General features: G+C 48.3%; 1 protein-coding gene across 2 annotated transcripts in view; it reads right to left on the bottom strand.

Moving 5' to 3' along the window:
* ADARB1 (adenosine deaminase, RNA-specific, B1) overlaps positions 1–21,260 on the bottom strand; it is a 60,480-nt gene that overhangs the window by 30,230 nt on the left and 8,990 nt on the right. The gene's annotated exons all lie outside the window — the stretch shown is intronic.

Here is a 21,260-nt window from a genome sequence, read left to right as displayed (position 1 = left end):
CAAGGACAGCTCGCTCTGCGATCTGCGATCTGCAGTCAGGATGGGACACTCAGAGGCTCCCGCCACTTCAGCACGGTCAGTGCAGGGCCCCAGGACTCTGCTGCAGGGAGGGAGGCCTGAGGTGGGGAGGGGTCCCACTCGGAGGAGCTGGCCTTGATTCCAGGGTGGAGGCCCTGGCAAGCTCCGAACCAGGGAGAAAGGTGACGGTGTTTCTGTCTTAGAAAGATCGCTCCTGTAGGAGGGGCCGAAGACAGACGACCACAGAACCCAAACAGGACTCAACCCGGTTGCCATTTGATCTTTGCTCTGGAGGACTTCCGGTTCTGGTTATAAAGTAAGGCTACAAAGGAAGAAGCGCCCAACAGCATTTTACTTTACCACTTCTTTTTCTTCGCGAGTCACATCTCACGTGGACGAATCTAAAAAGCACGTAATTGTTAAATCTGATTGAATTTCTTAGCCATCTATTATTTTGTTGGTAGGAGAAACCATGGGAAATCCTTAAAGAACAATTACTACAAATATCTAATAATTAACAAACTTAAGAGTTTCCTCTTCCTAAATAGGTTGGCTATACTTACCAAATTTTACTAACACACCGTCTGTACTAAAGAATCCCATCAAATTGTAACTGAGGAAAAAGATTTGCACATGTTGCTTTATATACAAATAAAATTGATATTATAAATCACTAAAAGGCAAATTCATTGCTTGTAAGACATTATTAACAAACGGTTGTCATAAAAACTATATATATTTTTGGTATTTGATATACGAGAAACATATCTTTATTCAAGAGAGTGTTCCAGATTAATTACTTCTAGATATGGTTTCTGGAAACTTCCTTCTGTGCAAAGCCCAGAATGGGACACGATGAGAACCTGAAGTGAATCAGAGATCCTGCGATGGAGAAATTAAAATAGAAATACCATCTGGATAGCTAACTATATTTAGAAATTCTTATTAATCATTTTAGGTGTGGAAATAGCACTTATTTTTAGCGATACTGAAGTATTTAGAGACGAAATGGTAATATCAGGAATTTATAATTATAAAAGAGCCCAGCGCGGTGGGGAAAAGCAGATGGTTTACAGTTGAAACTGGGGGCCGGGGCGGGCTCCTGGGGAGGTGGATTCATTGTGCAGTTCTGCATTGCATGTGTTTTACAATTTCCACGACGGAAAGTTTTACTTAGGAGTCCTTTCCTCGAGGTCTAGAATGGGAGGTAAGATGTAGCAGGGGTGCAGGCTCACCGCACGCGCTCCGCAAGGCGCGGGTGCTCTGGGGGCTCTGGGCTGTGGGGTCAGGTTGGAAGGTGGGCGTATGGAGGTGAAACTGAGCCGGGAGCAGAGAGTGTCAGGCGCACCACGAAGACAGGAGACAGGTGGCGTGCGGAGAGCACGAGGTTGTGTGAGAGAGGCAATCACAGCTCTCCAAAGAAACCCAAACTCTCCATTCCCGGAACAGCACACACTGACCCCTGGCTTCGAAACAGGTCGCAGGGACGTGCGCCGTGGGAGGATGGAGACGTCCTTTTCCCTCCCCTCCCCTCAGTACAACTCAAAACCCCGACAACACATACACAGGTGGGAGGAGGAGGGCAGACCGTGGGGACTCGAGGGACCACACAGCACGGGTCCCTGGTCTTTCTGTGTCATCATCCCAGACTTGGAGCCGAAGAGGCCAGTGACTTAGAAACACCAATGGGCACAGACCACAAAACCCAACAAATGCTGCTCTCTCTGACAACGGACCAGCAGCGGTTCCTCCCTGCGGGACTGAAAGTGACAGACAGACTGCCCCACTCCAGCCAGACCCTCCCACCCAGCAAGGATGAGGGGGAGCCTCGCCTCCCCTATCCCCAGCAGAGGCCTGGTGGGGAACCTGAGGTGACGTCCCCATCCCCTAACAGAGCGGCATGAGTGAAAGTCAGCTGATGCAATGGTTTACGTAAGATTTAGAGTTGTGTCCAAGTTTCAGTAAAAACTAATAATAATAATAATAATAATAATAATGATCCATCATACCAACAGCCAGGAAGGCCTCAAACCGAACAGAAAAAAGACCATCAACAGACGCCAACCCAGAGACGTCTGTCTGATGCTGTAAAGCAGCCAGCGTAAAGAAGTGGGAGGAAGCAGTCATAACTGATCGCAACACGCACTCGATAGCGTCAGTCCTCAAGGCAGCACGCATGGCATTGCCAGGGAGACACACATGGACCACATGGAACAGACAGAACCAGGGCAGGCCCCACGTGCCCAGCTGACGGCTCATGAAGCAGGAAAGCAGTTCAGTGAGGGGGGGGCCAGGCCACAGACGGTGCTGCAGCCACCAGGCACCCGCGTCTCACACTATCACAAAATGCACTTGAGTTGGTCCGGGGCTCAGGGTGAAACATAAAACTATAAAACCTAAGGAAAATCATAGGAGAAAATCCCCAGGACCTGGGGCTGGGCAGAGCATGCTTAAGCAGACTAGACACCAACAGCACAATCTATAAGATAAATTGGATTTTTTGACAACTTGGACCTAATCAAAATTAAACATTTTTTTTCTCTGCTAAAGACCCTGTAGAGAAGATGAAAAGACAAGCAACAAACTGGGAGAAAATATAACAAAGGCCACACAATGAACAAATGGAACACACAAGAAATTCTCAAAACAAACAATCCAATCAGAAAGTGGGCAGAAGTCATGAAGAGACCTTTCAATGAAGAGGATTTTCGGATAAACATGAGAAAATGTTCAGTATCATTAGCCACCAGGGAAATGCCACTTAAATCCATGTAGAGTGGCCAAAATGAAACCGGTTGCAACCCCAAATGCCGACGAATGTTTATAGCAACTTCTCCAAACTGGAAACAACCAGATGCCCCTCAACAGGCAAATGGTTAAACAGACTGTGGGCATGCCCATGCCAAGAAATACTGTGCAGCAATAAAAAGGACTGATACACGCAGTGACCTGGAGGCATCTCCAGAGAATTAGGCTGAAGGGGAAAAAAGCCAATCCCAGAGTTACTTACTGTGTGGTCCCTTTATATAACACTAGAGGCCCGAAGCACAAAATTCATGCAAGAGTAGGCCTTCCTTCCCCCGGCTACCTTCTGGCCGCACGCAGGCACCCGGGTTTCCCTTGCAGCCCCGGCTTCATCCGGAAGGTCGAACAGAAGGACATCCAGTCTAACTAGCATATTATGCTTTTATTATTATAGATTCTTGAAATGAAATAACTGTGGAGATGGAGAACAGATTAGAGGCTGCCAGGTATTGGGAGGGTGAGGGTTTGGCTACAAAAGCACAGGGAAGTGGTCCCAGGGACAACGGAAGGCTCTGGATCCTGACTGTATCCCAGTCAGCAAACATCCCGGCTGTGACAATGCACGGAGCAAAGGAAACATGGCTCTTTCTGTGAATCTACATGTGAATCTGCATTATCCCCAAATAAATAGTTTAATTAGAGGGCCCAATTAGCATACCATTCATCAGTGAAGGGGGTGCAGAGCAGGCTGGCTTAGCTGGAGGTCGGGGGCGAGGGAGAGCACACTGCCAGGGACACTGACTGAGTCTGAGCCACGGGAGGAGCTGGCCCTAATGGAGCTCACCTGATTTATAGAGCGCCTGTTTCCCTGCTCTTACATATTGAAGTTCTCTAAAAGGACATGGAAATGTCTCACAGTGGAAAATGAGCAGGCTGTGCGCAGAGGCGAGAGGGCCGTGCGTGTGGAGAATGGGAGCCAGAAAGCTCTCACTGAGCAGGAGCAACACTTTCACATTCTACAAATGCCAACTTTTGTATCAAAGGTTATAAAACAAAGCAAAACAGCAAATGCAAGCACTTTAGAGCATTTCACATAACCATTTTTCTTTCATTCTGAAAGCACCTCTTACAGCCTGAACTATAAACATCTAAGAATTAAAAGCCCATCAAAATCCCACATGGGCCTGGCCAGTGTGCTCAGTGGTTGAGCATTGACCTATGAACTAGGAGGTCATGATTCCATTCCCTGTCATGGCACATGCCTGGATTATGGGCTTGATTCCCAGTAGGGGGCATGCAGGAGGCAACCGATCAATGATTCTCTCTCATCATTGATGCTTCCATCTCTCTCTCCTTCTCCCTTCCTCTCTAAAATCAATAAAAGCATATTTTAAAAAATGTATAGATTCAAAAATGTTTAAGACAAACATTAACCTTGATTAAACTTATTACTAATTATTACTGGACTAGAGGCCCAATGCATGAAATTCGTGCAAGAGTAGGCCTTCCTTCTTCCAGCTGTCAGCACCGGCTTCCCTCTGGCACCCGGGACCCGGGCCTCCCTCTGGCCGCAGGCAGACATGCAGGACCTGGGCTTCCCTTGCAGCCCCGGCTTCATCCAGAAGGACAGAAGGATGTCTGGAAGGGCATCTGATCTAATTAGCATATTATGCCTTTATTATTATAGATTTACTTCATTTTAGTCTAAAAAAATGGTTTTGAGAAACATTTTACATATTTTTATGATTGTTAAAGGTTTTATTTTTAAAAGCCAACACTGCACATTTTAAAAAAGAGAAGTGTTAAATGGAGACGATGCCTATTGATTCTTTAGCATAAATCAAGCAACATACTAAAAGTTGTAGCTATAGAAAAAAAAAACCTGAATGATAATGTGATTATTTAACAAAGGTAACTGAAGTATAAAATTTTTACATTTGAAGTAAGATAATCAAATTCAGCATTATCTAAACACAATATCACTAAAGCGTTCAAAGCTATCAACTTATTATATTTTACAATGAAATAGTTTCATTTCTAGGTAACCATCTAAGTAATGGATGCTTAGTTTGGTTACCCCTTAGAGATTTTGTACACAGGGAACAAATATAGCAGACTGTGCATAGCAAATAAGGTTCATGCATTACTTTTATCAAACATGTTTCTTCTAGTGAAATGCAACAGAATAATTAAAATAAGAAATTATCGCAAGATCGCAGAATACAAGATTAATACAAAAATTTAATTGCTTTCCTATATATGAACAAGTGGAATTTGAAAGAGAAGCACAATACTGCTTACATTAGCACCCCCAAAATTAAACACTTAGATGTAAATCAAACAAAACGTATATGAGGAAAACTACAAAACACCGATGAAAGAAATCAAAGAAGAACTAAATAAATGTAGAGATAGTCCATGTTAATGGGTAGGAAGACTCAATATTATCATGACGTCAGTTCTTCCAACTTGATCTACAGATTCAAAGCACTCTCAATCAAAATCCCACCTAGTTATTTTGTGGCTATCAACAAAGAGATACCAAAGTATATATGGAGAGACAAAGACCCAGAATAGCCAACACAGTGTTGAAGGAGAATAAAGTTACCTCTCAAGTCCTTAAGTCAGAAACATCTGTAAATAAAACAGCTTTACATTGGTTAAAAGTTACCTGCTGAGTACAGCTCATGATTAGGAACTGTCTCCCAGCAGCTATGGCCAGTCTCCTTTCACACGGGTTATGAACGCCTTGCTGGACTCTGCCTGTGCCCGTGGCCCACATGATGGCTGTAACCGTCCTGGGTGAGCCTGTTTCAATAGCTAGCTATGTGGCCTTGGACAAGGTTCTCAAGGGCTCTCAGCCGGGCTTTCAGCCCAGCACACCCACTGACCTCTGATGAAAGCCCGGCTAATCCAAGGGGATGGATTAGCACCTGCACACAGCATGCACTCTGAACATCAGCTGACATCACGACTACAGCACGGAGCAGGACCAACACGGACAGAGCCACACGCTTCTCAATGTTCCCAGTCACGTGTGGCTGCTCTTGGTCAATCACAACTCCAGGCTCAGCTGCCAGGACAAAAAACTGATGCTGCTTGAAATGCCAGAGGGTGCCACCCTGGAAACAAATGCAGGTGCGTTAATTCTGCCAAGCTGTTCGCAGCATAAATTCCACAGCAGATATTAGAAACCTTGGTATTTACAATCTCAGGAAAATTAAAGTAATTCTTCAAGAAATACATTTTCAAAGTCATGTTTCAACTTGTTCTCTAGCCATTAACCTTCCAGTTGCACGTGGCTGGTGGATTCTGTATGTAACAGCACAATGAGCATAAAGGAGATGGGATAAACCAGAGTTGCGTCTGGGAAATAAATACTCAGAAGGAAGGCCAAACTGAGCACATTCTCTCCAGGCAGAACGTCCACTGGAACCAAATGATGAGGTGAACAAAATCCTATTACTTATGATCAAACCCATAATGCTGTGAGGTAGAGTCATACCTAGAAAGATGTTTAGTAAATGAGAGTTTCAGACACGTAAAATCTAGAATCTTCCGCATATATTTAATTAACTACATTTAGCACTGAGATAACTAAACAGAACTGAGCTACTGGGAATGTTCATACAGCATGATTGGCACCTCTCTCTCTCTCTCTCTCTCTCACACACACACAAGGCCATGTCATGGCACGGAGCCAGGGCCTGGATGTACCATAAGTGTGCAGATTTGGATAAAATAGTGAATAGACTGATGCATCAACAGAGAGAGTAAAAACCCAAAAAGCTACTTCTCTGGGTTAAAACAACCAAACAGAACTGAGCTTTGGGTCTGAGCCTCATCCTTTATCCCCGCCTCCTCGCTCTGCTCCCCTGTGAGCCTGTGGAAATGAGGACGGTCTCAGAGTGGCAGAGAGCCTCCCTGTACAGGATGATGTTTCTGGGCAACTCTGACCCGAGTCCACTGGATAAAGGGCCATGTGTCCCTCTGCACGTCTCAGGGCCCTGGATGCCCCTTGTCAGAAGGTAGCACCTTCCAGATGAGCCTGACCCAGGGCACCCAGTGACCGCCGTGTGCCCAGTCTGTCTGAATAGGAGTCATGTTTCTTTAGTCAACCTTTCAACGGCCTACTACAGTCAGTAATAGAAAGACAAGCACTCAGCTTAAATAAGTTGTAGTCGAACATAAACAAAATTCCTTACAAAAATGTGAATGGACTTTAATAAGCTTACTTTTTAAAGCTTTACCTCACTCACTAATAAGCAAAGAAAGGTGTCAGTTGTCAAACTGATAGAGCAAAGTCACAGATGATTTCAGTATTTGGTGGGGTTCACTCTTCATGGTGAACAAATCCAGCGGCCTCCTGAAGGCCGAAGCCCTGACTCTCACAGGGAGTGCCCTTGGCCTCCTGGCCTTCCCCCGGCTACACCCAGAATAGAAAACCATGCCAGGAATCAGGAGGGGCTGGGCTGGGGAGCCGGGTCTGCAAGAGGTGGTCGGGCACCAGGGCTCAGCCACCAGTGATGGGGGCGGGGGGGGGGTCCACAGTCACTCCTCTCCTCCTGTGGCCTCTCTCTCTAGGGACCCTGGGAGGGTACTCAAGAGACATTATGGCTCCTGGCCATAATATCAAACACAGAATCTTAAACAGTCACTGAATTCTAACTCTTAAGTCCAGTTCTAAGGATTGGAGAAAATTACCAAGACTTTGCTCATATTCAAAGGTTTAGCTACAAGGATCATCACCTCTGCTTGCTCATACAGTTTATTTGCAACTGTATTTCCTAATTCTTACAATAATGAGAAAAGTGGCTTTCTGTTCTAAGCCATCCTCCGGTACCCAAAGATGCGTGCTCTGCAGAGAACTCTGGACTTGGTCTGGGAAGGTGTGGACCTGCGTCTGGACTGACACCTGCCCAGCGGCTGTGTCTGCCGTCTGCGGTCACCACTGAGCAGAAGAGGTGCCGGTTGGCTTTGACATCACAGAAAACTCTGGACGTCCTGCAGACTAGATCAGGGTGTCAGATCTCACAGCGACAGCGCAACTGCCAAAACAGAGGGAGAATTAATACCTGCTGGGTAAAGGACAAACCGCCAGACGTGAGACGTGGGGAAGGCGAGGCAGCTCAGGGCACCTGGAGGCACCGTGGGGAAAGAGCGGGGCCTGGATCTAGTCCTGCCTGGGAAGCTGCTGCCCACCGACCTGGCGCAGGCCCCTCAACCCGCCATGAGCCGCCATAAAGTGGCATTGGCACCAAGGGACCTAAGGACTCTCAGCTCTCGGACACAGTCTTGCAAAATCGAGGCATTTATTTCATTTTATTATCACCACTACACACACTTCTAAACACGTATCTTTCACAACTAACAGATACACGGAAATGAGTCTGGACTAAGCTAGAGAAATGTGTAAGGCCCACCAGCTGACTTTCAGATGGTCCCGTTCTCTGCTGTGGTCTGAGCCTCACGCACCTCGGGCAGGGCTCTGCAGGATGGGAAAAGGGCCCCAGGAGAAGACTCGGGTGGAAATAAGACACAGCCCAGCCTGGTGGGCCATCGTCACTGGGGGCCCGACTGCAGGGCACCTCCACCCACCCTGCTGGAGGACAGCTGATGTGGTTGTCCTGTGCCCATGCCCACTGCAGGCTGCCGCCCCACGACTGCCATCTCCAGACAGTCAGGCCCCGGGTCTGGGCTCTGGGCGGGATGAAGGGAGGGCTGTCTCCCTGGGAGGGCTGTGCTCGTCTGGTGAGGGCACTGCCTCCAGGCCTGCCCATGCAGCCTCCTGTGAGCTTCTTGGTATTCTCTCACCTTCCCATACCTGGATGGGGGCGGGAAACTGCAAGGTGACTCTAGAACCTTCCGCTCAAGAGAGAACCAAGGACCGGGGTCCCTGAGTCACCGCGAGAGCCTGCTGTGTCGGAGCACTGGGCTTGCTTCTCACTCGGTCACTGCCCCTCTGGTCCCGTCCCTGCCTCCTTCCCGTGTGTGTGTGTGTGTGTGTGTGTGTGTGTGTGTGTGTGTGTGGTGAGTACGTGCATGCTCATGCACACAAACCCATACGTGTGCACACGCTCCCGCCCCAGCACAGCAGGTCTGGGCAATCCAGCCTTTAGAACCGGACACGGATTGCTGGAGCCTGGTACCAGAACACCAAGGTAACGTCACCAGCTCAGAGTTGACCACAGAAGAAAAAACTTCACATTATTTTTATAACCACACTGTTCCTCCAAATGAACACACAGTAACAATGCATCTGATGCACTATCCAACCTTGCTCTATGTAACATGGCCTCATTAAAGTCCCACTCATTTAAAATTATACTTTATCTTCTGGAGTCAAGGAAGAAATGTGAACTGTATTTTCAAAACAAACACTGACAGTTAAAGAACAGACACTGTTAAGATCTGACCCAATTTCACAGTATTTCATGTATAATTCCACACACTGAATTCCACACCTTTGTTAGAATTTCAACTGCCAGCCTGCAGGGGCTCTGCCCGCCGATGCCTCCCGGGAGCAGGGTCCTCACTTGTGCTGTGAAGCCCAAATGCAATGAAATGCACTCCAAACCAGGGCCTTCTACCCATAACCTGTTGTTCAATGGGAGGGGGTGGAGAGGGGGTCCTGATTCGTACCCTCCCCTGACAGACATGCATCTTCCACTCCTGCCAGAGACTGGGAGGATCCCTTCCTCCTGATGCATACGGACGGGAGCAACACATCACACAGCCCACCTGCTCATCACTGAGTGGTACTCAGGGGGCCCGTTCCACAGCAAACCTCAAGTCTGGAAGCTCGGCTGTCCCTTTGCCATGGCCCTGCCACCCACACCTGTCCTGTGCATGCCCCAATCCCTGGGGCCAGCGCCCAGAAAGCTCTAATGGATACTTGTTGGATGGATGAATGGGCGGATGCTGGATGGGTGGATGAATAAATGGATGGATGGATGGGCAGGTTGATGGACGGATGAATGGATGGATCAATGGCTGGGTACATGGGTGAATGGAGGGATGGGTGAATGGAGGGATGGGTGATGAGTGGATGGGTAGATGGGCAGATAAGTAGATGGATGATGGGTGGACGGCGGGGTGGAGACATGAATAACATCTCATCCTACACCTCCAGCATGTAACCATGCTCTGAACCTCACAAAGAGGCGTTTTCTCAGCAAGGTGAAACCCGGGCTGGAACCAGGTGAGAAGGCTGGCATGACAGCACCTGCTCCCTCAGGGGTGTCACCCACAGCCAGCTGCTCTATGAAGACAGACAGAATGGATCTTCAGTGCCCGTCCCTAGCAGGGCTCAGAGGTGGCGCACCTCTATGGGCCTGGGTTTCCATTTCTACAAAAGGTCCCCCACACATTCACATCCCCATCCTGGTAACTGGGGGATCCCAGCCTCAGATTGCAGCACAGCTCAGAGTTGTTGCCCCCACGGCGGTGGGCTTCACATGGTATGCAGAATGACTGGGCACAGACAGGGCGCTATCACACTTGGGGCAAAGTACTCAGTGAGAAGGTGAAAATACAGGATCTTATTCATAAAACCTGGTGGGGGAGAGCCTTCACGTTTCACCACTCCCCTCCCACCGTGCCTTTACTCCACAGCCATGGCCTGGGTGGAAAGGTGAGCAGCAAACACCTGGGCAGGTTGAGACCAGGGAAGGCGGGTGTGTGGCGTCTAGCTGTCCCTGGCAGTGACCTGGGCTCCAGGCCCCCCTCAGGTCCCGGCTGGCAGGATCTGCCAGGGCAGCACTATCGGCTATGGAGGGCCTGGCCAAGTTGCATATTATTCTCTTTTGACTGTACTTTTTGATGACTCAGCTAATCCATCTGTGTCTCACGCACAGTCAAGAGCCAACTGCCTGCCCGTGGAAGGGAGGACTGTATGGATAACTCAGGGGTGATGAAAATCACTGAAAATATATGGCTGCCGAAGCCGACAGCAATCTGCTGCTACACTGTCCTCAGCAAACAATAAAATTTGAAAAGGTTCACATTATACCAGTCTTAGGAAGCTCCATACACATGATTTGGAGCACCTTAAAATTACACAATTAAAAGACGACATTTCACATGCTGTACACCTTTGCCAAAGATTTGGTATAAACAGGACAGTCAGTTTTATTAAAATTCATAATTTTCAAAGGCATTTGTATTAAGTCCATATTATAGATAAGAACAGGTACTAACATATAACATTTTACTGTTCAATGAGAGTCACACTGAACTTACATAGAATGTCCAGTGAACTCGACATTTAATACATGGGCTTAGTTGTTACATATTGCAACACTATCAATTTTTCAAGATGTTGTAATAAAAATGCATCGTATTTGAGAAAGGTTTACCTACAGAAGAATAAGATTCTAGAACAGTGGTTTTCAACCTTTTCCATCTCATAGTACACATTTATTACTAAATTCCACAGCACACCAAAAAAATATATTTTTTGCTGTGACTAAAAAATTAGGTATAGTTTTGATTCACTCATACCAGACAGCTATTGTGCTGGCTGTTGTCATTTTTAAATTTGACAGTCTAAGGGAAAAGAGATCAGGGCCCTGACTAAATTGCATGTTTTAAAAATTCTTACAGCATACCAGTTGAAACTGCTGTTCTAGATTCATGAAGACATTTAAAAAACAAACAAACTGATTTTAGAGAGAAAGGAATGGGGGAAAGGGAGAAAAGAGAGAGAAGGATAGAGAGAGAAACATCAATTGGTTGCCTCCTATGAGTGCCCTGACCAGGGATCAACCTCCAACCTTTTGGTGTATGGGATGACGCTCCAACCAACTAAGCCAGCGGCCAGAGCAAGAAGACATTTTGAGTCGGTACATAATGGGGCCAATACAAACCATGTGAGTTGCAGTAAGTTCCAAAAGAATGATGACAGAATTTTTCTTGTACTTCGCAATATTTTCTCCAACATAAATGTTCAGTGATGAGAAGCCAAGTAAAAAATGGTGGCCATTCTAGTCCAGCCAGTGTGGCTCAGTGGTTGAGTATCGACCTATGAGCCAAGAGATCACAGTTCAATTCCTAGTCAGGGCACATGCTTGGGTTGTGGGCTCAATCCCCGGAAGGAGGTATGCAGGAGGCAACCGATCAATGATTCTCTCTCATCACTGATGTTTCTCCCCCTCTCCCTTACTCTCTGAAAACAAGAAAAACATGTGTGTTTTTTTAAAAAATGGTGGCCATTCTAAATTTAGGGCATTTGATCAAAATTTCTTGCAGTTTTGCTCTGGCCTTTGTCTTACTCTTCTGTTGCTTGACTTAATGACATCTTGCTTTTTAATGCTTAAACCAGGAAACAAAACACATCAATGCTGTAAGCTGAGATGAGAGTCTGGAGAATCCCAGAGACATGTGTGAAAGTCGCCCAGAAGACACCCAGGCCCCCTCAGGACAGTGCCTTTTGTCCTGGGCACATAGCGGGCACGATGCCCATCAAGCTCTATGGGTCATGGTGCTCCCACCACTCCCAAACACGGGGCCCACCAGGCACAGACCTCTTCGTAATATTTAGCAAGGTGCTATTTTCCCAGGATTGCTGACTCTGAAACTGACTTCTTAGGAAGCCACGCTAAAAACTGTGGCTCATTTTATTCCTGAGGGATGGCTATCTCTGCCACAGAACGGGCCGAGAATGCTGCTGTGGCAAAAGACTGTCTAGTCCCATCAGCTGGGGGGTAACAGGGTGACGCTCCGGGAAAGAGGCTCACTCGCTGCACAACCGCTGCTCCCCTCACTCAAGTATCTCTGCACCGAAGACATTCTCTATTCGTTCATGCGTTTCGATGAAGACAGCAAACTCTCAACACCTTTTAAAGCAACAACTCACCCCCTCAAAAAGCCAGTAGTTTCTGATTTTTATAGTCATGGACAACTTTTGAGTCTGGTGTTAAGAAAAAATATAGGTCTTTATGTCTTAAAACATCAAGTTGAATTAAAGACTGAAATCACCTGGAATGATGAATGTAAGGAATTTGCTGTCTAGGTTTTTAAAAGGAAAATACTTTAACAATGGTTGCCACAGTCTTATTTCTTCAGCAGGAAAAGTATTTTAAATGTTAGAGAAGTCGTTAATGGAAGGTGGCAGCCTAGGGTAAACCATTATATAGCAAAGATACAAACTTGTATGGTTTCACAAATATCTAATGATTTCTAAACAAGCTTATAGACATGTTTTTAAATCTTCCTTTTTAAGCCAGCCCCTGTCTAAAATTCTATTAAATGCCAACAGGAGGCACTTGAAAAGGGAAAATATAAAGTAACTGGCAGCAACATTAATTCACAAAGCTGCAACCCAAAACACATTCCTACACTGCATTTAAAGCCCAACACTTGACATTTCAGAATGAAAGTGAACGCATCACCTTTCCTCTCCGAGCGTTTCCTGCGCCTCCTTTTGTACCGACGTCCCATGATGCTGAAGAAGGTCCCCACGGTCAAAGTCCCAGTGACAGGCGAGGCCATCCGGCCAAGCGGACACCAGCCGCCGCCGGCCAGCCCCAGCCTCATTCTGTGCCCCTCGCCACTGTGAATCGCTCCGGCAGCGGCTGCGACAATGCCAGCCCCTGCCAGCACGTGGGGCTGCTCCCCCGCAGCCAGGCTCATTCATCAGCCCAGGAATCAGGGCGATGGCGCCAACAGCACAGTGACCTCCAGCGCACCACCAGCTCGGCATGAGACTGTTAACCCTTCAGGGCCGTCAGGGACACAGCACCGTGGCAGGAGGAAAGACTGGCCAGGGACGCTTCCCAGGGGAGTAGGACTCTCCGAGGTCCCGTCTAAGTAAAAAGCCTGTCATCTTTACAAGAGACAGAGCATCTCAAATAATGACCTGGAAGTGTCACTGAGAGGACAGGTCACAAAACAACCGGCCGCATTCGGGCCGCCACAACCCAGCGCAGAGGCAGGCAGCCAGTGTCCAGAGGCGCCCCTGAGAGCGAGGGCGCCGTGAGGACTCACACGGACCCGTGCCCACCTGCCCGCCATGCCCCTGGATTGCCTTAGCCCCCTTGGTTCCCAGGTGCCGGTCCACTGCGGCTCCTTCACTACAGCACCAGGCACAGCCTCCCACCGTATGCCAAGCGAGGGGGGAGCAGACTCTGACCCCTTTGCCTGGGCTACCGAGCCTGGGGGATGACAGCACAGCTAGTGGGACCAGTACAGTGTCAGGGCCAGCCCGCCTGCAGGGCCCACATGCCATGTGCACACATGTGCACATGTACTCGCACACGCATGCATGCACACACACTCACACATGATGCATGTACACACACTCACACAAGCAGGCATGCACACACCTCACAGCACATGCCTGTATCTTGGGCTTCAGCCTTAGGCACAGCTCAGCCCACAGCCCTCACATCCTCGGGTCCAGACAGACTTGCTCCAGGCCTCAGGGAGACGCTCTCCCACATCCAGGCTCAAGTCCTTGTGGAAAAGGCAATGACATCCCAAAACGAGGAGACTGTGGGTTTGGGGAGGAGCCGGACTGCGGGTAGCATGGGAGTGGAAGGAGCACTTGGGGACTTCTCTCAACTCACAGCAAGTGCATCCCTGTAACAAAGCTCCTCTCCCAGCAACGCCCAGCATCAGCTCCCCAACTTCCTTCCCCAAAGGAACGTGTAGCACCTAACTTTCCCACCGCACACGGCATCATTTCTCAGCCATTCCTATTACTCTCCAATTTGTGCACAGGTGTGTGCAGGCACCAGAATTACTGCGTTAGGTTTTTTAAAATAAAACTATTACTATGATTTAACTAAACTTTCAGTGTTTAAATTAAAATTCAGCTCTCTTAAAATCATTTTGATTTCAACACTTGATACAAACCATCATTTATATTTTAAAACTTACTCTTAATTCATAATTTTGAAAAAGTATTCTCTAAAAACGTGGAAAAATTGGTAAAATAGTTTTTCTTTTATAATTTAGTTAAATTCACATTTTAAACAGGAATATATTCAAATTTTGTATACTTTAATTTCAATTACATATTTTGTCATTAATCCTTTGGATCAGGTGCCAGATAAGAGGTTTTTTTGTTTGTTTGTTTTAAATATATTTTTATTGATTTTAGAGAAGAAGGGAGAGGGAGAGAGAGATGGAAACATCAATGATGAGAGAGAATCATTGATTGGCTGCCTCCTGCACACCCCCAACTGGGGATTGAGCCTGCAACCAAGGCATGTGCCCTTGACTGGAATCAAACCTGGGACCCTTCAGTCCGCAGTCCGACACTCTATCCACTGAGTCAATCCAGCTAGGGCCAGATAAGAGGTTTTTTAGAGTTTGTGGTCATATGTTTCTATTGTTAACAAATATAACATGGCCTTGGGGTGCAGAGGGGAGAGAAACTTCTGGCAAAGGCTGCCCCCCTCCGTCAGGATGGATTTCTCCAAGAAGTGAAAAGCGCCTTCTTTCTTATAGTATCTAAGCATGTGACCTGGTCACACTCTACAGACCTGTGCTGTGAGCCCTGCAGACCACCCTACGAAGCCCCCAGGCGGCCAGCCCTGGTGGGACAGAGCCCTCAGCCCACTCTCAGGGAGGAGGAAGAAGGCGCGGAACAGAGCAGAGCCCTGAACCAGGCTCCTAACACACCGAGAGGGACCTAGGGGCAGGACAAAGAACCGGCGGCCTAAACAAGTGCGGAGGGGAGCAGGTGTATCCTTGTCCACATCCTGGACGGTTCCCATGGCGATTGTGGGATTAAGGCCACAGGTGGGCAGAGCTCCCTCAGCTCTGTGGCCGTGGGCTGGAGGCCCCCCTTCTACTGCTGCTGTGCTTGGACTGTGCCCCCAAAGGCGTGGCCTGAGGTATCCATTTTGGTAGAGGCAGCACTTGAGCAACCTCAAGAAACCCCTTCTCTCTGCACCCTCTACACCTTTGTGCTCAGGTCACCTTGGACACAATCCTTACAGCATCACTGGGCTGGCGGTCCTGCTGCTGCCCCTCGGATCAAGTTCGGATGCACAGTGCATCCCCAACAGAGGAATCCAAAGGCAACCACAGGAATCAAGAAACCACAAAGGAGGCACCCCTGAGAGTGAGGACTCACTCGGACCCATGCCCACCCACCCGCCATGCCCCTGGATTGCCTGGTTTGGCTCAGCGGATAGAGCATCCGCTGTACACTGAAGGGTCCTGGATTTGACTCTGGTCAAGTGCACGTACCTTGGCTGTAGGCATGATCCTCAGCCCCGGTCGGGGCATGTGCAGGAGGCAACCAATCGATGTCTCTCTCACACCAATGTTTCTTTCTCTCTGTCTCTCCCCCTTCCTTCCACTCTCTCTTAAAAAAAAAATTAATGGAAAAATATCCTCGGGTGATTAATGGAAGGAAGGAAGGAAGGAAGGAAGGAAGGAAGGAAGGAAGGAAGGAAGGAGTCGAAAAGGAGACTCAAAAAGGAAAACATAAAGTTCTTTAATTATTTCAAATAAGAAACAAGAAAACCTATTTTAGAATACAGTCACTTACTGCCTTTAAAAACTGTGTTTGGGGATTCCCATGGGTTTCTTTACACTTAGCCCCGTGCCATGCATCAGAGCACGTGTGCACTTGACCATGAACGCGGCCACGCACTGTGCCGAACCAGGCTGGAGGCAGAGGCTGAGCCAGCAGCTCCATTCCGCAGCGGTCAGCTGGCCTGCTGAAAAGAGCCGCGAAGCCAGGTCTCCAGCCTCTGAGGAGACACAGGCTGGAGCACGCAGCCGCTGAGACTGGCCCCAGGGGTCTCCTAACGGGGACTGAACCGCGGAAGAAACAATTTGAGAAACAGAGCCAGAACTTCTAGAGCTCCCTTATCCAGGAGAAAGAGCTTAATACTGCCAGAGTCCTGGGGAGGCCAGAGCCAAACAAACACAGAATTTATAAAAGAGTAGACGGTGAAAAGGTGCCTGGATTCGGATTCTTTTTAAAAAATATATTTTTATTGGTTTTTTACAGAGAGGAAGGGAGATGGATAGAGAGTTAGAAACACTGATGAGAGAGAAACATCGATCAGCTGCCTCCTTCACGCCCCCTACTGGGGATGTGCCCGCAACCAAGGTACATGCCCTTGACCGGAATCGAACCTGGGACCTTTCAGTCCTCAGGCCGATGCTCTATCCACTGAGCCAAACCGGTTTGGCTGGATTTGGATTCTTTACGAATTATTCTGGGGGAATAATGCTTAGAGAAGTCAGAGAAAATAAGGACCATTTCCCCAGCTGCTGGAGACACGGTTTTGAAAAAATAAATCTCATGGGCTCTCTGTGTTAGGGTTTCATTTGGGTCTAGTTTCTCCAGGAAGCGGAGCTCAGTCTCCAGTTTACCCCCATATGGGAAGAGGTGGCCAAGGGGCCGGGCCACCCCAGGGTCTGCTACGCTCTCTGCGCCCCTGCTCCGCAGGCACGGATCTGGATCTGGGTGAGGCCACCACCAAGTTGCTGTGGTGACTTCAGAGCCTTCCTACCACTTTCTTGAAAGAGACGATTATAATTTCTCCATCTCCACCATAACCCTGACCTCTGAGGAACAACAAAACATTTACCATCAAGACAATTCACAATTTATAACCAGCATATTCATAAAAAGGAACAGTGCAAAGGATGCGTAAATCGGGTAAGTCGGGGAGCAGTGAAGATGGACCGACTCAAAGGCTCTCGGCTGCGCTGTGGGGAGTGAGCCGCCCCTGCGCACGGCAGGCTCCTGGCTCAACCCACCCATACGTGATGGACACGGAGCTTCTCCAATAAGGTGCCGCTTGACGTGAAACACACTAACCCAAATCCAGGAGAGATGCTGCCACTAAAAATCAACTTGGGGGTGAGAGCTAATGTTGTAAAAGACACAGTGGCAAGTCTGATAGGAGGCCCTCTGCTGGGGTCAGCCTGCCGTCTGGGGGTCGGTCTCGGGCGGCGTGTGCCATGTTGTCAGTGGGGGCAGAGGTTCCCACTGTGTCCCAGATTCTGCATTTGTCTACTTCACATCCACTCATCACAGGCAGATTTTATTAACTCTATTTTCTTTCTCCTGATGCTCTGCCATTTGGGAGCCTTGCCGACCCCGGGAGAGATGGCCCTCCCAGGGCTAGCCGGTCTGAGGGACAGCAGAGGGCTCGGCCAGCAGTGCGAGCTTCTCCTTCTCCAACTCACTCACCTGAGGCAAAGCTTTCCTGCCCTGAGACAACCTGGGCCAGGGCCAGGCACCCAGAGACCACCTTCAGTGCCCACCGCCCACCAGGATTCTTTAAACTGGCCACTCCTAAGCTTTCACCCCGTGGAAGCCCCAATGAAGTCTCTGGCCCAGGCCTCTCCCTCACCGCTGTCTGCCTCCTGACCAACCTTGTGCTCCCCGTGTGGCGTGGCCTGCCCCCGCCTCCAGAGAACTGTGAGGAGTAAGTCTTATTCCAATGACACTGGCTCTCTCTCGGGTCACTCAGCACCCCCATTAGAGCTACAGTTCCCAGGGTACCAATGGGGCCGCAGAGCATTCTCTAGACTTGCTGGGTCTGACAATACCAAGTCGACTTAGGTTCCTGCTACCTAAAGGGTTTGTAATTAATCAAGACACACAGACTGACTGTCATGCAGTGCCATCCTACTTGATATTTGCTCTACCTTCAGCTAATGAGTTCGTTAAAAATGCCAGTTACATATATTTTGCTTTCATCTCATTAAGTGATCATTTCCTTATTTCCTCATCAAATGACATAACCCAATGCCCAAGAAATCTTCAAAACACAACAAATGCTGTACTTTTTGCTTTCCTGAAGATCAGAGTGATTCGGATCCAGCAGCAGGAGGAGGCACGTAGCGCCCTGGTCGTGGAGGCCTGTGCGTGGCCGGGAGCAGCCACGGGAGATCCGCTCTGACAGCAGGCGCCGACCTCAGCCGTTCCACAGAGAGTCCCCAGAGTTAAGTAAGCCCTAACTCTGTGCCCATCACTTTCTTCTTCTCGTCCTTTCCAAGTCCTGCTTCTACCTCCAGGACTATTTCAGAGAAATGTAAAAACAGACACCTGCATTCACAAGTCAAGAAACTACAGCTGAACGACAGTGATTTAATGCACCAGGTATGGTTTCTGTAACCAGCAAATTGACAATTTATAATTGAAAAAAAAAAAAAAACGCTTTCAAGCTCTTTTTTCCCCACTTTAAAACACATCAATTTCAGACTTCGGCTGTCATGTCTTTGCGAGTTAGTAACGACTGAATTCTAGGAGAACGTCATAAAGAGCCACACGCCATTGAGCATCTGACGGTCCCGGTATCTAATTAATTTTATTTTTATCTCTGTCCTCAGAGTAAAGACTCCAAAATGTAATGTTCCTAGAATATTAATTTAGGATGAAACTCTTAAAAACTATTTTTCTACTCTTACAAGAGGAAAAAGAGGAGTTTATTCCATTAGAATTCTAAACTCTCTAAATGAGTCAGTTATTCATCAATTATTTATATATAATCAACACATGGGAATCTGTAACGTTACTTAAGTTAATGTTAAAGTACTCCGGAAATAGCTGCTAATAAGACACATAGCCAACTGTCACTCATCCCAGCGCGGTGAGCAATAGGGTAGTCCCGTCTGTTTTCAGGAGCCCCGTTCTAACGAGAGAAGGACAATCAGTAGAGTGTCTAAGCAGCGAAATGGGCTGGGACATACGTCGGAGGAGATGGTGCCACCAGAGAAGAGGACAGGGACAGGAGTCAGTGGTGGCTTTGAGTTTCGAGGAAAGCTGTCATGAAGCCGAGACGAAGGCTGTGAGGGAGCAGAGACACTGGGGAAGAATGTTCTTAGAACACAGAAGGGCCAAGACCCTGAGCAGCGCCCAGCAGCCCAGGAACAGCCAGGAGTCCCGAATGGCCAAGGCGAAGGCTGGAAGGTCCTGGAGGGTCAGCTCGTAGGGTCTCCTGGGCCTGGGCCTGGGTCTCTCTGCCCAGGAGTTTTAAACTGTTTCTGGCCTCAGGTCCCTGGGGAAGAGCAGCTGTAGGGACAGGGCTCACCCAGGGATACTGGTGAGGGGCCCAGCACAGACAGAGCAGGTAGCTCAGCGTGGAAGGCAGGGGACAAGCGAGAAATAACCAGGCTCTGGATAGATTCTGACGGCTTCCCCAATGGCTTAGATGTGGGGCAGGAGAGAAAGGATGGCCTGCTTAGGGGCTGAGGGCCTGGAAGGACAGAGCTGCTGAGACAGAGACTGCCAGTGGACTGGGCAGTCAGGAGTTGGGTTTGCTGTCTGAGGTTGGAGAGGTCTGTGGATCCCCAAGAAAAGATGCTGGGTGGACCCAGATCTGAGTCTGGACAGCACAAGGAAGCTCTGGGCTGGAGAGTCAGGTGTGGGACTCACCTACACAGAGATGAGAGCGGTGAGATTCCTGAGTCCTGAGCACAGACAGAGCCAAGAGAGACCAGGACTGAGCTGGTCAGTACACTGGGCAGTGCTTGCTGCTAGGAGGACAGGAGAGGGAAGGATGGGCAGGGAGCTTGTGAGGGAGCAGCCACGGGGCACGGTGTGTAGTTTGTTTATTAAGTGGCCTGCCAATCACATCCTCTGTATTAGCTTACTTAGATTTCACCAAGTCTCAGTACAGGAGATGCTGAGATGACTGACAATGGACAGTCTGGACAGGGCCACCATCTGTCTTACAACATGCAAGGCCTCGTGAGTGGAGGTGTGCAGTGTACAACCCGCATGGCTGGACAGTGTGGCCTTGAGAACAGCACCGAGTAACCAGCACGGACCCCTGAGCAGGTCCTCCTGGTGGAACATCTGCTCTGCCTCTTGCTGGCCAGGAGACCTTGAGAAGTTCTCACCCTCACGGCTCCTCGGATTCCTCATCTGTACAACACGATGATAGTCATGCCCTCCCTTCCCCGCGCTAGGCTTGCTGGGAGAATACAGCATGGGCACAGTGGCCACTGGGCTTTAGCTGCTGTCATATCGTCAGCACCCCCACTTTATGAAGGTGAGCCCCGCAGCTGGAGAGGCTAGATGGCTTGTCCAAGGTCACACACTGGGGAAGTGACAGAACACTGGGGAATCCGGGACATTCTACACTCTTCCTTCTCCTGCAAGGCAGCCCAATTAAAGCAAATTCACAACTACTCAAGTTTACTGTTTTCACTATGTTAAGATTCCTCACAATTTTTAAAATCAACACATATGTATTTCTTTAACACATTTTTTTTGTTTTCTATATTAAAATGGTTTCAAATAGATTGGGATAAGTCTAGTTATCAGTCTACTTGCAACATTCCTCCACTCAAGATCATGGATTCAATTAAGCTTCTTCCATTTTCTTTTCTTTTCTTAATATATTTTATTGATTTTTTACAGAGAGGAAGGGAGAGGGATAGAGAGCTAGAAACATCAATGAGAGAGAAACATTGATCAGCTGCCTCCTGCACACCTCCTACTGGGGATGTGCCTGCCACCAAGGTACATGCCCTTGACCGGAATTGAACCTGGGACCTTTCAGTCTGCAGGC

This window comes from Myotis davidii, unplaced genomic scaffold, assembly GCF_000327345.1.
Source record: "Myotis davidii unplaced genomic scaffold, ASM32734v1 scaffold3142, whole genome shotgun sequence".
NCBI classification, from domain to species: domain Eukaryota; kingdom Metazoa; phylum Chordata; class Mammalia; order Chiroptera; family Vespertilionidae; genus Myotis; species Myotis davidii.
Note: the sequence above shows the minus strand (reverse complement) of the source record. Positions and strands in the feature narration are given on the sequence as shown.